Raw genomic sequence first — 17,003 nt, forward strand, 5'->3', positions numbered from 1 at the left:
TTCCACAGAGACATAAGACTTATTTATGTCTATTCTAGGATTGAGCCAAGTAAGTATATATATTGTAGATAATGAGCTTGGTCCCTTCTCATAAAAGGAAGTTACAAATATGAAAAGGGGGAAGGCTTGAAATTAGAGTTAACCATATAAACTCAATTCTTAACATAGAGAGATGTAGAAATAAATATAAATGTGTGTGTAAATATACATAAATATACATACACATATCTATTTCTTATCTCTGTCTGTTGAAGGGGCCTGAAAGCAATGACACTTCAGTATCCACGAGCATAGCTAATACACCAATAAAAGGAACCAGAGTCACTTGGAGAAATGGCTGATTTTCAGGCTATAGCAGAAAGTAAGGAAATACTCAAAAAATAATAGGGGCATGTCTAAAGGACACAGGAGTCAGCTTGAAGAGTCTCAAGCTGGTCAAATGAGGAATAGTTGAGCAACAAAATAAAAATAGTAGCACAATATAATCCATAGGGGGGGAAATGCACCATAAATAAATGGGGGAGAAGAAAAAGGTCTTTCTTAGAGTATAATTCCAAATAATAAATTTGGTGAAGCCCAGCCTGTGTGGCTCAATGGTTGAGCATAGACTGGTTCGATTACCAGTCAGGGCATATGCCCAGGTTATGGGCCAAATCCTCAGTGGGGAGCGTGCAGGAGGCAGCCAATCGATTTTCTCTCTCATCAGAGTTTCTATCTCTCTTTCCCTCTCCCTTCCTCTCTCTCTAAAATCAATAAAGAAAAAAAAAAAAACTGGTGAAGAAATTAGAAAAATCACCATTTGGCAAGGCCCTGGCTATAATTATTTCAGGTAAATATCAATACATGATAAAACCAGTGGTTGAAAGTTTGATGGAAAACAGGATATTATCTAGTCTCAAAGTAGCTCCCTATAAGATACTTATCAATTACAAAGGAAAAATAGTAAGTTCATAGTGACAAATCCTGCCAGATACTACCTTAAGCAATCAAAGTTAACATCGCTAGTAATAGGACAAGTCAACACCATATGCCTTCTGATAGGATGCGTCACAACATACTCCTGTGGTATTCCTTCTAAAAAGGTAAAACCTAAATCTAACCAGAGACAACAGCAGACAAGCCCAAACTACTACGGACACTCTACTAAATAACCGGCCTGTATTCTTTAAAAATGTCTATGTCATGAAAGAAAAAGAATGACTAAGTGTTCCAGAAAAGAAAATTAAGAGTCATGAAAACTAAATATAATACATGCTCCTGGACTGGATTCTGGACAAGAACTTTTTTTTTTTTTTTTTTTTTGCTATGAAGGGTAACTGACAAAATTTAAATGTCTACAGATTATATAATAATATTGTATCAATGATCATTTTATTTTGACAACAGTATAGTAGTTATGCAAAACAATGATCTTGTTTTAAGAAATAAAGAAATAGGTGAAGGTGGTCAAAAGGTACAAACTTCTAGTTAAAAAATAAGTCCCAAAAACCTCAGAAGAGGAGGTTGGGGGGAGCAAAAAAATAAACCACAGAACTTATATGCATGTATGTGTAACTATGGACATAGACAACAATGCTGGGGAAAGGACGGGGGGGGGGGATTGGGAGGAGGGTGTCAATGGGGTAAAAAGGAGAAACATCAGTAACAAAAATAAATTTAAAAATTTAAAAATAAATAAGTCTTAGGGATATAATGTACAACATGATGCCTATAGCTAGCACACTGATGGTAGGACTGAAAACTGAGACAAGCTCTCTAAAGAGTAATATGCATAATTAAATGCTTTTAAAATGATCATATCCTGATAAAAGTATCTAACAAAAACCTACATCATTCTTAAATGTGAAATATTAGACATAGTCCCTTTAAAAATTAAGAATCTGATGAGATGTCCTACAATGAATACTTATTAACATTATTGTTAACATTATCCTGGTGGGTTCTAGCCAGCTCAGTAAAATAAGAAAAAATAAATAAATGAGTAAAATATATAAGATAGGAGAGAGGGAAACAAAATAGTATTTACAGATATTATTGTCTACATAGAAAATTCTATTGTCTAGATAGAGGAATTTACAAATTATTAGAATTATAAGTGTTGGCAAGGTAACTGAATGTAAATTTAATATATAAATATTAACTGTATTTATAAACATCAACAATAGACAAAATATAATTGTTTTAAAACCACATTTACAACAAAAATAGTGGCTTAGGATTTAACATAAAAGATATCCAAGGCCTCTATTCAAATATATATATATATAAAGATGACCTAAATAAATGGAGTTTTCCCAATTTTAAGCTAGGAAGAATCAATACCCTCCATATTAACCTATACAGTCAATGGAATTCCAATCAAAATCCCAGTGTTTTCTGAGAAATTAAGAGAAGCTAATTCTAAAATATACGTGAAAGAGCAGAGTTCCAAGTACAGTCCACAGTCCACTGAATAAAAAAAGTAAGGAGGCTCAGCCTTGAGGGCAGGATCTGGCAGTATGCCCCCTTCCAAATATATTGAGGGTTAGAACTGAGCTATAGAAGTTAAGACAGTATGCTCCTGGCACAGATGCAGACAGATTAGCCCATGGAACTAATGTGAGAGCCCAGCAGCAGACGCTACTTACTTAAATATCCCTACAGCTCCACTCTCACCTCCCCCGAATTCAGTCTGTTCTTTTCACAGAAGTCTTTAGTGATTAAGTCAAATCATGTTACTTCTCTGCTCAAAACTCCCCAAAGGCCTCCCTCATGATTAAGAGTGAAAGTCCAAGTCCACATAAGCTACAAGGCCTTAACCTGCCCTCCTCTGACATCATCTCCCACCAATCTCTCCATTGGCTTGCTTCACTCCAGCCACACTAACTTCGTTTCAGTTCAATATATAACAAGAAAGTCACAGTTGTACCTAGTCCTAAATATTTCTTTTTCACTCTAACATTTACTTTAGGTCAGATTCTTATTATCTGATTTTTCAGTCAACATTTACAAAAAATGTTTTTTGAAAAAAGGCAAGAGAAAGCAGGCATTATATTTTAGAAAATTTTAATAATATCACAAATTTTAAAAGGATGACTGTGACATTTAGAGACTAGGATGTCACAATTTCAGAAGAAATTGATATTTATTCTATTCATTCATTTATTAAACAAATAATTACTCACTGCCTAACATATTTCAGGAAGTGGATAAATAAGACACACAGGACAGTGGTGAACAAGTTGGGCAAGGTCATTGCCCTCATGGAGCTTTACATTTTGCTGAGGGAGGAAAAAATACAAGATTATCATCAGATACTGATACATGTTATGAAGGGAGAAAGAAGGAGTAATTACTCAGAGAGGCCTCTCTAAAAAGGTGACATCTGAGGTGAAATATCAGTAACAAGGAGTCCCTGCCCTGGCAGATTTGGTTCAGCGGTAGAGCATCGGCCCGTGGACCAATGAGTCCCGGGTTCGATTCCAGCAAAGGGCATGTACCTTGGTTGCGGTTAGTCCCCAGCCCTGGTCGGAGTGGTGCAGGAGGCAACCAGTAGATGTGTCCCTCTCGTGGTGATGTTTCTCTCTCCCTCTCACTCTACCTGAAGATAAATAGAAAACTATCCTGGGTGAGGATTAAAAAAAAAAAAAAAAAAGGAGTCACCCATATGAAAATCTAAGTCAGTCACTTTCCAGGTAAAAGATGCTCAAAGTGCTTGAGAAGGAATCATTCTTTCATTTTCTATGACTGATTTGGAAGAACACCCAGGAAACGTAATTATTCCCCTCTCTCCCAATAATGGTATATGACTTATCTCAAAAGAAACTAGAGATAAAAATTAAATCATTCCTATGACGAAGACTCGGCACCCCAAAAGTTCTGCATGTAAGTATTTGTAAAGAATATTTGGTCTCACCTAGTCTCTGTAGAAATCAAAACTGAGTAATGTAAACTGGGAATCAGAATTTAAATGAGTGCACAAATACACAATATAGGTGTCAAGAACAGTCTTTTAACTACTAGTATTCACACTGAGGAAAAAAAATATATGCCAAATTGAATTTCACTATGTAAACTAAAAGGGGGCAGCTTAGAGCTGACAAGTTCAGAGAGCTATTTGGCCTGACAAGCTCAGTGACTGGAAGTCATCCCAGGCCTATAGCTTTCTTAGCAAAGGTCAATCTTGTGTGTGTGTGTGTGTGTGTGTGTGTGTGTGTGTGTGTGTGTGTGTGTGTGGTACGTGCCCCTAGCAGGAACCAAACCCAGGACTCTCTGGTCCGCAGGCCAACGCTCAACTGCTGAACCAAACTGGCCAGGGCACAAAGGTCAATCTTTACCTTCAGTGAGCTCTGTCCATTGTTCTTATGCATTCAGGATAACATACCTTTGAAGTGTCAGAGTAATTTTCTTTTCCATACCCCTGGAAAGCACAACCACTGGCATCAGAGCACAAGATCACATGACTCCATGTTGTTACATACCATCTCTATTTACTGTGTTGTGTTACCTGTCCTGTACCCTCAATGTAAAAGAAACGTGTTTCTCCATTTTTTTTTATTTTTATTTTTTATTTTTATCCTCAAGTGAGGACATTTTTCCATTTTTTGTTCAGATAGAGTGGGGGGGGGGAGAGAGAGAGAAACATCAAAGTGAAAGGGACACATCTAGTGGCTGCCACCCGCACAACCCAACCAGGGCCGAGGGCAAACTGCAACAGAGGTACGCACCCTTAGCGGAACCGAACCTGGGACTCTCTGGACCGCAGGCCAATGCTCTAACCGCTGAGCCAAACTGGCCAGGGCTCCATTTTGATTTTTATCCAATCCCAGAGATTTCCCCACTTTGCTTTCCCCCACCTCCTTAATCTACCAACAGGGGATTCCATGTAACCCCTTTATGTGTCCTCTCCTTTGATTCTAAATGTATAAAACGAGCTGCAAAACTGCCATTCTTTGGAGCATTTTCTCAATCCTTTGAGATCTTGCTTCTGAGAATGTCCTCATAATTTTGGCTCAAATAAATTCATATAAAATTTTTCTATAACTTTGGATGTTCTTACATCAACATCTACAATTTTATATGAATAACAGCGATTAATTTTAAGGCACTAAAAACTCAGACATTTTATCTTAAAATAACTAAATAACGTAGATGAAATGTCTTTTTGAAAATAAATACAAATTCTGGAGGGAATACTTTTTAAAAAATATTTTTATTGATTTTTTTTTTTTTTTGAGAGAGAGGAAGGGAGAGGGAACAAAACATCAATTTGAGATGGAAACATAGATCAGCTGCCTCCTACACTCCCCCTACCTGGGATAGAGCCCACAACCCGGGCATGTTCCCTGACCGGGAATTGAACCAGCAACCCTTCGGTGCATGGGATGATGCCCAGCCAACTTGAGCCATACCAGCCAGGGCTGGAGGGAATACTTTTTAAACACAGTCCCAAAACCCCAAGGACTTAAGAAGATTGTGAAGAATTATCTGATTGAAAGAGAGGCAAAAGAATAGAAACCAGAGAGGTAATCTAAACCAGCCAAAATGGTTTTAATCCTCTGGCGTTGAAGATCCAGGAAAAAAAGGTGGGGGAGAAAAACAGATTGCTCTTTTTTTTTTTTTTAATTTTTGTTATCCTCACCCAAGGACATTTTTCCATTTTTTGTTCAGGTAGAGTGGGAGGGAGAGAGAGGAACAGAGAGAGAGAGAAACATCGACGTGAAAGGAACACATCGAGTGGCTGCCACCCGCACAACCGACCAGGGCCGGGGACAAACTGCAACCAAGGTACGCGCCCTTAGCGGGAACCGAACCCGAGTCTCTCAGGACCGCAGGCCGACGCTCTAACTGCTGAGCCAAACCGGCCAGGGCCAGATTGCTCTTGAAACCCTTACAAATCAATGGGTAAAAAAGTCAAAGGCAAGAGAGTTTCAAAGGAGAAAGTTTGATAAGCCACCACTCACTTGAAGCAGAAACCCTAAAGAGCTATACTCCCAGGATAGAGGAAAACCAGAAAGAAATCAGCCCTTAAACACACTGGGATTATAGCTTTATGTCATCTGGGTGACCTAAATTAATCTCTAAGTGTACCTTGGATTGCTGGATTAAGGTGGTCCCACATTCAGATTTTTGGTGCCACTAGCTGTCTGGTTGAAGCAATGGGGTAGGGTGGGGATGAAGGTGCAAAAAAGAAAAAAAGAAAAGCAAGTCTCTGCAGAAGATAACATCAATCTAGGCCTCACAATATTGCTACAGATAATGTACCCTTTACACTGTGCAGTACATAATAGCCAGACACACAAGGTAATAAAATACCACTAACAAGAACCAACAGAAATGACTAAAGCAGAAAATGACTCAGAAAGACTTGTAATATTAGAATTATCAGGAATAGCTGAAAAAACATCTATGAGATTGAATTAATAAAAACCCAAAGGTTGAACTTGAAGGTCTAAAAGGTAAAAGAACAAATTTGAAAAAATAAATTAGAATTCTAGAACTGAAAGATAAAATAACAGCAAAGGAATTCAGCAGAGAGTTTAAAGAGAAAAATATCAGGATATAGAAAGTTCAAAAACTTGGCCAAATGAACATATAAACTGTAGCAAAGAACTGTAGAATATCTTTTCTTTCCAAGCACACACAGAACATTTACAAAGACTGATAATGTGCTAGGCCATAATGCAATCCAAAACAAAGACAAGAACTGAAGCATAAGGATATTCTCTCTTAAGTATGCAAAAAAAAAAAAAAATCAATCACAAAAGAAATAATTAAAAAATACTCATATGGCCCTGGACAGTTTGGTTCAGTGGTTAGAGTGTCAGCCTGCGATCCAGAGAGACCCGGGTTCGGTTCCCGCTAAGGGCACGTACCTCGGTTGCAGTTTGTCCCCGGCCCTGGTTGGGTTGTGCGGGTGGCAGCCACTCGATGTGTCCCTTTCACGTCCATGTTTCTCTCTCTCTCTTTCTCCCTCCCGCTCTATCTGAACAAAAAAATGGAAAAATGTCCTCAGGTGAGGATAAAAAAAAAAAAAATGCTCATATGTTTGGAAATTAGTACAATCTTAAAACAATCCACATGTCAATCAAAGAAGAATTCATAAAAGGCATTTAAAAATACAAATTTATGGGAAGAAGCTAAAGCAATGCTTGGGGGAACTGAGAGCCTTACATATGCATATATCAGAAAATATTTTTTTTATAAAATTAATAAACAAAGCATGAATCTCAAGAGTTTAAAAAAAGAACAGAAAAATAATTGCAAGGTAAATATAAAGAAAGAGATAATGAAGAGCAGAAATTCATGAAATAAAAAATACCTGAAGAGGTTCAGAACAGGCATCCCCAAGATGTGCTACTTTGGCCTGTGGGTTGTTCTGAGCTGAAAGCAGAGGAAGCCCTGCAGGCTCACAAGCAGCTTTTACCTCTCCCCTAGAGAATTTAAATTGGGGGGCCTTGCCTATAATAAGATGTATCACCAGAAATAAATTTTTATGACTTATCTATAGGGCAGGTCAAACTTCTCATTACTGAACATCTGCTCTTCTTAGAGTCCTGCAAATGAACCTCCTCTCCTCTGAAGCCCCAAGGCACCTTACCTCACTCCTCGGCCCAGGGTGCCATATATGTATACCTCATTTTACCTTTCTGTCTAGAACCTCTTGTGTATGTGAGGTCTCTGACTCTCCCATATATGTGGGGTTCCCATACATACGTGTATAATTAAACTTGGTTATTTTCTCTTGTTAATCTGTTTCAGGTTGATTTAATTATTAGACCAGGTGAATAAATGTAGAAGGGTAGAGGAAAATTTCTTCCTTCCCCTCACAAACAATAAAGAGATCAAAGAGCCGGATCTTAGAAATCAATTTTGGAACTAATCAAAGTAAAAGGAGAACTCAGCACAGCCAACATATTGATTTCAGGCTTATGATATCCTGTGCAGAGAAACCCAGCCACTTCATGACCTACACAACTGTTGGCTAACATCTGGGCGCTGTCTTAAACTGCTAAGCTAGTGGTAACTCATTACAAAACAACAGAAAACTAACACCGTATCATTGCATTTACATAGAATTTTAAAACAGGCAAAGCTGAACTACATTGTTTAGGAATGCAAATATAAGTGGTTAATCTATAAAAAAAATAATAATAAGTGACCAAGGAAGTGTTTCTTCTTAAAATCAGGATATTATTTATTTTCAGGGAGGAGTTGAGATCGAAAAGAGATACGTGATGAGATTGGGTATGTGGCAAAACAACTGCAACTGACAAAAACTACAGGAGCTGTCAAGAAATAGTAAGACCACCACCCATCAGATTTATGACTTAAAACTGGCAGTGGTCGGCTCAATTCAATATGACAACTAATTTCACCTAAACATAACCCCTAGCCTCATTTTACACTCACTGAAATACATTAGCGTGATAAACAACACACCCTGCTCCACCATGATCTGAAATGGAAAGCCCATATAAGAACACAAAATGGCCAACGGAGCTCCTCTGAATAACCTCCACCCCTTTTCAGGGAAAATTCTGAATACTCCTCCCCTTTATCCAATACCCTACCTTTACCCCTATTAAATAAACCTCAATAAAGGAAGCAAATTCTACTAAAGTGAGGGCTGCTCTGTCTGTGGAATAGCCCACTCTTTGTCTCACTGCTTTGCTAATAAATTTATCTTCACTTTAAATGCTATTCCAGCTCAAGTTTGAATTCTTTTCTTTACAAAGCCAAGAACCCAGAGTAGGTTGTGAACTCTTGGGTCCCTGGGTCCCTGGGCCCCTAGAATACCTGCACCAATAAGAGGGCTTTCTGGGACCATGATAATGTTCTATTTCTTGACTTGAGTGATAGATAAACAGACATTAGAGTGTATATATTTTATGTATTTCTATGCTGTTATATTCCACAATAAAACAAGTTTTTAAGAACTCAAACAGTAATTCTGACAATGACAGCATATATAAATAGTTAATTGGTCATTTATTTGGAGGTAAAAGATCATTTTTATCAAAGATAAACATTGACCAAAAAAGTTTAACTAAACTATCTCTCTCTGAAGTTCAGACTCCACAATATGTACTGTGTCTAAGTGCTGGGTATCAACAACAAAACCAAAAACTCCATGTGATGAATAACTGGATGATGACCATGCCCATCCATGCCAGATAAGGAGCTGGTGAGGAAGCTGAGTGAGTTTGGCCTCAATGAGTAATGACTGACATCCAAAGGTCTGAAGACTCTTTGCAAAAGAGGGAGTAGAGCAGGTGGTTTGAATTATTTCAGAGGAAAGAACTATGATCAGTTGGAAAAGTGAAAGGAGATAGATTTCAGCTCAGTAATGACTGGACAACAATAAACAATTAATGGTTACTCATTCATTTTATAAATATCTGTCAGCTACCTACAGTGGACCAGCCCACTTACTGATGCTTTGGGATATAGCACTGAACAACACAAACATGGCCCCTGCTCTCATGGAACTTACTGAGGGGAGACAAGCAAACATGATCATTCCAGACAGTGAGCTAATTTGTTACCCCAAAATATGCCTCTCTGGCATAAGGATTATTTTGAGCTAAAGGCAATGAAAACTCAACAGATTAAGGAAAAGCTCTATTACCTCCCCCCTCAACTGCCTAACTCTACATTGGAAGTGGGGCCCATACAGGGAAAAGAGCTATTACTAGATACCTTTTTTTAAAAATATGTTTTTATTGATTTTTTTTAGGGAGAGAAGAAGGGAGAAAGAGATAGAAACATTGATATGAGAGAGAAACACTGATCAGCTGCCTCAGGAACACTCCTCACCTGGGATCAAGCCTGCAATCCAGCCATGTGCCCTGACCAGGAATCTAACTGGGACCTCTCAGTCTAAGGGACTATGATCAATCCACTGAGCCACACTGGCTGGGCCAGATACCTCTTTATCTTCATAACAAAGCAACCTTTGTTTTCCAAAAATCTCCTCTGGCCTTGGGTAAAACACCTTCCTCCCCTTTGTATGCCAGACCCCTAACCCCTTTCCTTAGTTTAGGATGTTACATAAACTTCAGTTACCTGGCTGTTCTTTGTATCTTAGTATATTCTTATGAGACCCATACTTATAAAACTAAAATTTTCTTTTGTTAATCTGTCTTATGTCAATTTAATTATTTAGGTCAGCCAAAAAACCTAGAAGGAAAAAAAATTTTCCGACCCTACAACAGTGACAAGGATTATAAAGGGGGAAAAATGTCTTATGATAGAGAGTTATTGCAGTTGAGGAGGGATCCTTTAAATAGGGTGATCTGGGAAAGGCCTGTCTGAGGAAATAAGTATTCAGTGAAATCTGTTGAATGTAAAGAAGCAAGCCATGGGAACAAGGATGTGAAAAAAGCATTAGAGGCAGTACAAAGAGCCTTACAGAACTTGATAAATTCAAGGACAGAGATCTGTAATCTGAAGCATAGTAGACAAGAGGACCAAGAGAGGGCAGGAAGAGACCACTGGAAGCAGTTCGGTCTTGGTAGAAAAGAGTTCTACACTAAACTAGGTATGTTCTGAAGTTTCTTCCAAAGCAAAGATCTAAGAATCTCTCAAAAACCATGTGAGTTTATTACTAACCATTAACTTCAAAAATAACAGATTGCATTTTAAAGAGAATTTGTCTTGCACAAAGAAACACACCTAGAATTAAGTAATCTTGTCTCTGTATTGGCAAGTAAGCAGGTACCTACCTACAAGAACTGACAGACACATAAAGCTTATAATTTATTTCATATATTATTAGTACTAAATGTAAGAGCTGCCTGGGCCTTGAATGTTTCCTTTGTTGTTGAAATTATAATTTTCATCTCAAAGGATCTTTTCTTCTTCCAAAAGAGAGTACAAAATCAGCTGAACTTTGTTTTTGTTTCTGGTATTGTTTTTATACATACAAATGAGAGAACCATTTTTTCAGTGCAGAGTACACTGGAATGAATTTGGTACATCACAAAATTTCTGTTATAATGAGAGAGTTCAAATGGTTTGCAAGCATCTTAAAACTTGTGATCCATGTATGGAAGGAAACCATTTCTACGGAAAGCACAGCCTTGTGGAAAAGAACATCCTCATTAAACTCTTGTACAGAACACTCCATGTTGAATCTAAGTGAGGAGATAAAGTACTCCCACTTGTTTTCTTTTTTTTAAATCCTGACCCAAGGACATGTTTATTGATTTTAGAGAAAGGGGAAGGAGGGAAGGAGGGAGGGAAGAAGGGAGGCAGACAGACAGACAACAATGTGAGAGAGAAGCATCAATTGGTTGCCTTCCCATACACACCCCAACCAGGGATTGAAGGGCAACATAGGCATGTGTCCTGACTGGGAATGGAACTTGCAACCTTTCAGTGTACGGGATGACACTCCAGCCACCTGAGCCATACTAGCCAGGGCCCCACTTGTTGTCTTCCTAGATGGGACCACCTGACCAATAATTAACAGGATCTTCATTATGTTTTATTCCCCCAATAGTGGAGAATCATTTGGTTTATAAATCTATTCTCTATACTTCAGTTCCCATCATTAAATCAAACTGATATTTAACTATCATGAGTAACATACACACAGTTTAAGATCATAAAAATTTCAAACTACCAAACACGTACATTGCCTTCCCACCCTTTCCCTTTAGAATTCTTCCACGAGGAATGAAATCCAAGACCAACTCAATGTATACTCCTATCCAGCTACTTGATATTTCTCCCAGCACTGCCAACTTATTCAACTCCTAGCCCTTGCTGAAAATCTGAGGGCCTCGGGGTTCAGATTGAAAAAAAAGAGCTGTGGGGGTTAAAAAAATAATTTTCCTCCCACCTTCTTTCCTAGCTGGGTTAATAATCAAGTTAACAGAGACTGATTAACAGGAGAAAATGTCCAAAGTTTTTTTCTACAAATGCATGTTCAGGAGTGCCATAATGAGACACCCAGTAGAAGGGCGGAGGGTAGTGGTCTGGGACTTCAAAGAGGAGGAAGGAAACTCAATGGGCACCGGAAAAGCAAATGTTTAGTAAATAAATGTTTGCTGGACCATCTAACAATGGAACAGAGAAGACTTTGAACAAATGGACCCCCCTGTCTGTCACTCACTAGTTTACATTAAACTAGTTATCTGATGCTATCTCCCTTCCTGGAGCAGGTCCTCTATCTAAATTCTTTTTAGGCAGTTAGGGAAGAGGTCAAAGTTTTTCCCTTAGTCTTTTGTTCCTTAAAACTAGCTTAAAATCAATACCCCAAAAGACATATTTTGGGGTATCAAACTCTGCTTCCCTTCAGGGCTAAACTGGGATCAGAGAAATTTAAGATTCATACTGATACTGTACCACTTAAGATACACTATTGGTTTAAAAGGTTTTGAAAGCACCTGCACGAAAATATAAGTATCAACTTTTTCAGGGTTTCTATGGGATAATTTATTCTGATCTCCAAATTCTAAATAACTAAATTTAAAATAAATTTAACAGAAGTTGCGGACCACCTAAGATTTTACAGGGATGATGTGAGTAAGAATATGTGGTGTAACTTATTATCCTCTATTCCAAATAAAATAGTCTTCAAATGAAAAAGGATAGAAAGAACTGAAGTCCAAGACCAAAAGTAGATCACTTTTTAGCTCATACCAAGTAGCCTCAGGCAGGGCACAGTCAGTGGCTGACCATGGCCTACACCTCCCAAGTGGCCCAAGAACCAACACACCCAGTGACCAGCTTCACACCATACCAGAATATCACCCAACCAACTGCATAAATGACACACTCAAAGAGCAAAGACAGAAAAACACCAGAGCCCCATTAAAGCAAATCTTGCTATGCAGTGACATCCCCTGCCTAACAGCTCCTCCACTGTAGTTGTGGCCAATCCTCACAACCAACCAGTCTGAGGGTTGATCCCTCCCAACAGCAATCAAGGCTCAACTACAACATGAGAGCACACACAACCCATGCAAGGGACACATCTAGAGCACCCAGCTCAGGTGACCAGGGAGATTGTACCACTGGGCCCCACAGGATACCTACTATATAAGGCCACCCTGCCAAGAGTAGGAGGTATAATAGCTCTACCTAATACATACAAACAAGCACAGAGGGTAAGCCAAAATAAAGAGACAAAGAAACATGTCAAAAATGAAAGAACAAAATAATACTCCAGAAAAAAAAACTAGACAAAATGGAGATAAACAATCTACCAGATGCAGAGTTTAAAACATTACTGATAAGGATGCTCAATGATTTCAATGAGAACATCAACAAAGAGATAGAACGTACAAAAATGAAGATAGAAAACATAAAAAAGGACCAGTCATAAATGAATAATACAGTAACTAAAATGAATAATACATTAGAGGAAATGAACAGATTAGATGAAGCAGAGGATCGAATCAGTGATTTAGAAGATAAGGTAACAGAAAACACCCAATTAGAACAGCAAAAAGAAAACAGAATCCAAAAAAAAATGAGGGTAGCCTAAGGGGCATTTGGGACAATGTAAAGTGTACCCAAATTTGCATCACAGGGGTACCAGAAGAAGAGAGCAAAAAAAAAACAAAACTGAAAACCTATTTGAAAACAAACAAACAAAAAAAACTTCCCTAACGTGGTGAAGTATACAGACATACAAACTAAGGAAGCATAGAGTCCCAAACAAGAGGAACCCAAAGGGGCCCATCCCAAGGCACATAATAATTAAAATGCCAAAGTTTAAAAGACAAAGAGATAATCTTAAAAGCAGCAAGAGAAAAGCAGACAGCTACCTACAAGGGCACTCTCATAAGACTGATTTCTGGCCCTGGCCAGTTTGGCTCAGCGGTTAAAGCGTCGGCCTGCGGTCCGGAGAGACCCGGGTTCGGTTCCCGATAAGGGCACGTACTTCGATTGCAGTTTGTCCCCGGCCCTGGTTGGTCGCGCGGGTGGCGGCCACTCGATGTGTCCCTTCATGTCGATGTTTCTCTCTCTCTCTCCCTTCCTCTCTCTCCCTCCCACTCTATCTGTACAAAAAGTGGAAAAATATCCTCGGTTGAGGATTAAAAAAAAAAAAAAAAGACTGATTTCTGAACAGAAACTTTGCAGGCCAGAAGGGATTGGCATGAAATATTCAAAGTGATGAAAAGCAACGAGCTATAATCAAGATTACTCTACCCAACAAAGCTATTACTGAGAATTGGAAGGACAAATAAAGAGCTTCCCAGACGAGAAAAAGCTAAAGGAATTCACCACTAAATCAGTATTACAAGAAATATTAAAAAAGAGACTTAAGAAGAAAAAATTAAAAATATGAATTAAAAAACGACAATAACTACATATCTATCAACAATTACTTTAAGTGTGACTAGAGTAAATGCTCCAATTAAAAAAACATATCGTGGCTGAATAGATAAGAAAACATGACTCATACATATGCTGTCTACAAGGAACACACTTCAGATCAAAAGACACACACAGACTGAAAGTAAAGGAATGAAAAAAGATATTTTATGAAAATGGAAACAAAAGGCTGGGGTAGCAATACTTACGGCAGATGAAATAGACTTTATAACAAGAAACAAAAAAGGAACCAGCAATTCCACTTCTGGGTATTTATCCGAAGAAACCCAAGCCACTAATTTGAAAAGACATATGCATCCATATGTTCACTACAGCATTATTTACAATAGCCAAGTTATAGAAGCAACCTAAGTGCCCATCAATAGATGAATGGATAAAAAATAAGTGGTGCATATACACAATGGAATAAGGCTCAGCCATTAAAACAAAGAATGAAATCTAGCCATCAGCAACAACATGGATGGACCTGGAGGGAGAGTGTTGTGCTCAGTGAAATAAATCTTACAGAGAAAGATAAATGCCATAATTTCACTTATATGTGGAATCTAAAAAACAAACAAAACAGAAACACACTCACAGATACAGAGAACATTTTGACAGTTGCCCACTGGGAGGGTAGTTGGGTAGATGGGTAAAAATGGAAAAGGGATCAAGAACAACAAATTAGTTGTTATAAAACAGTCATAGAGATATACAGTATAGCATGTTGTAATAACTATGTATGATGTCAGATGGGAACTAGATTCATAGGGGTGATAACTTCATAAGGTATATAAATGTTTAATCACTGGGTTGTACACCTAAAACTCATATAATATTGTATGTCAACTGTACTTGGGGAAAAAATTAAAATAAAAAAGAGTAAATGTAGTCACATTATTTTTGGAAAGGGTAGAAACAGTACATTCTGTAAACCTAATAATTTATAATTAAGCAATCATTCAATAAATATGTCTTAAGCACTAACTATATGCTAAACAGTCACTGTGAGAAACACTGGGGATATATCAGTGAAGGAAATAGAAAAGACCTTTTATTTCATGGAGTTTATCAAGGAATCACACAGTAGGTATAAAATGTAACAATAAATGTTATTTTTTTAAAAGAGCTATAAGGTGCTACGAGGGCTTATAACAAGTGTTTTCTACCTAATTAGGAAGGGTTTGCTTTTCCAAAGAAAGCAATGAGTGGAGTGAGCTAAGATCTGCAAGACAAGTAGACATAAACTTATGGAAGAGGAGGGGTGCTCCAGGAGAGAATGATTTATGTGAAAAGTCCCAAGTCAGGAGGGAACACGGCAGACAGAATACAATCAAAGGTGGAGGAGGTGGTATGGTTAATAATCTAGTACAAGGTGAAGCTGGAGAAATAGTAGGCTGAGATATATATATTTTTTATATCTTATTGATTTTTTAGAGAGAGAGAAAGGAAGAGGGAGAGAGAAAGAGAAACACCGATGAGAGAGAAACATCGATTGGCTGCCTCCTGCACACCCCCTACTGGGGATCGAGCCCACAACCCAGGCATGTGCCCTGACCAGCAATCAAACCGGTGATCTCTTGATCCATGGGTCAGTGCTCAACCACTGAGCCACACTGGCTGGGCGGATGAGATATTTTAAGTAGTTATATCTTCATCATAAGACATAAGGAGCCAATGAAGGGTTTTGAACAAAAATGGAAGGGGTGGGTTCAGAGGATGGTATGACAATCAGGTGCATCTTGAAAAGATCATATAAGCTACAGAATAGAAAATGGCTTGATAACTGGAAAGGAAGATGTCAATTTGAGAGTATCACAGTTAGGAAACCATTGCAGCCGGTCAAGGGAAGGATAAGGGCGGGATGGATTAAATTGGTGGATCTGAAGAGACACTGATGGATTCAGGATACATTGGGATAGAAAGCCAACACAACTGGGGATGGATTAGAGATGGGAAGTGTGGGAAAGAGCAATCAAGGAAAACTTCTTTGTTTGGGGCTTGGGCTATGAGTAGATGGAGGTTGCTGCATCTTGATGTGAGAAAGACTATGAGAGGAACAGGTTAAGGGAAAGGAGAAAATCCAGGATTCCATTTTAACCATGTTTTTTGAGTTCAGACAGCCATAAAAATAACAAAAGGGTAAAGAGAAAATAAACTGAAAAAAAGATCCTAATCCTAACACATAAAAGGTTCCTACTGCTCAATAAGAGGAATAGAAATCCAATTTGTAAAATGGACAAAGTGATATGAACAAATAGTTCACAGAAAAGGAAACACAAATGGCTCTTTAAAAAAAAAATTGACTGATTTTAGAGAGAGAGAAAGAGAAAGCGGCATCAATTTGTTGTTCCGCTTATTTATGCATTCATTGCATTTATTGGCTGATTCTTATATGTGCCCTGACTGGGAATTGAACTCGCAACCTTCGCGCATTGTTACTACACTCTAACCAACTGAGCTGCTAGGGCCACAGATGGCTCTTAAACATATAAAAAGTTACTCAAGTTTACATTTAATAAAAACTGACGATTAAAACTACACTTAGAACAATTTTTCAGATTAGCAAAGACCAATATTAACATACCATGTTGATGAAAGCATGAGAGAATTTAAGCTTGCTCATACACTGCTTGTGGCAATGTATACTGAATTTCTTGGAGGACAATTTGATAACATATTCAAAACTACAG

The 17,003-nt window shown here is 38.2% G+C and overlaps 1 protein-coding gene across 5 annotated transcripts in view; it reads right to left on the reverse strand.

Moving 5' to 3' along the window:
- Positions 1–17,003, reverse strand: part of CDKL5 (cyclin dependent kinase like 5) — a 179,781-nt gene that overhangs the window by 109,121 nt on the left and 53,657 nt on the right. The gene's annotated exons all lie outside the window — the stretch shown is intronic.

Source organism: Molossus molossus, unplaced genomic scaffold (assembly GCF_014108415.1).
Source record: "Molossus molossus isolate mMolMol1 unplaced genomic scaffold, mMolMol1.p scaffold_m16_p_2, whole genome shotgun sequence".
Classification (NCBI taxonomy): Eukaryota; Metazoa; Chordata; class Mammalia; order Chiroptera; family Molossidae; genus Molossus; species Molossus molossus.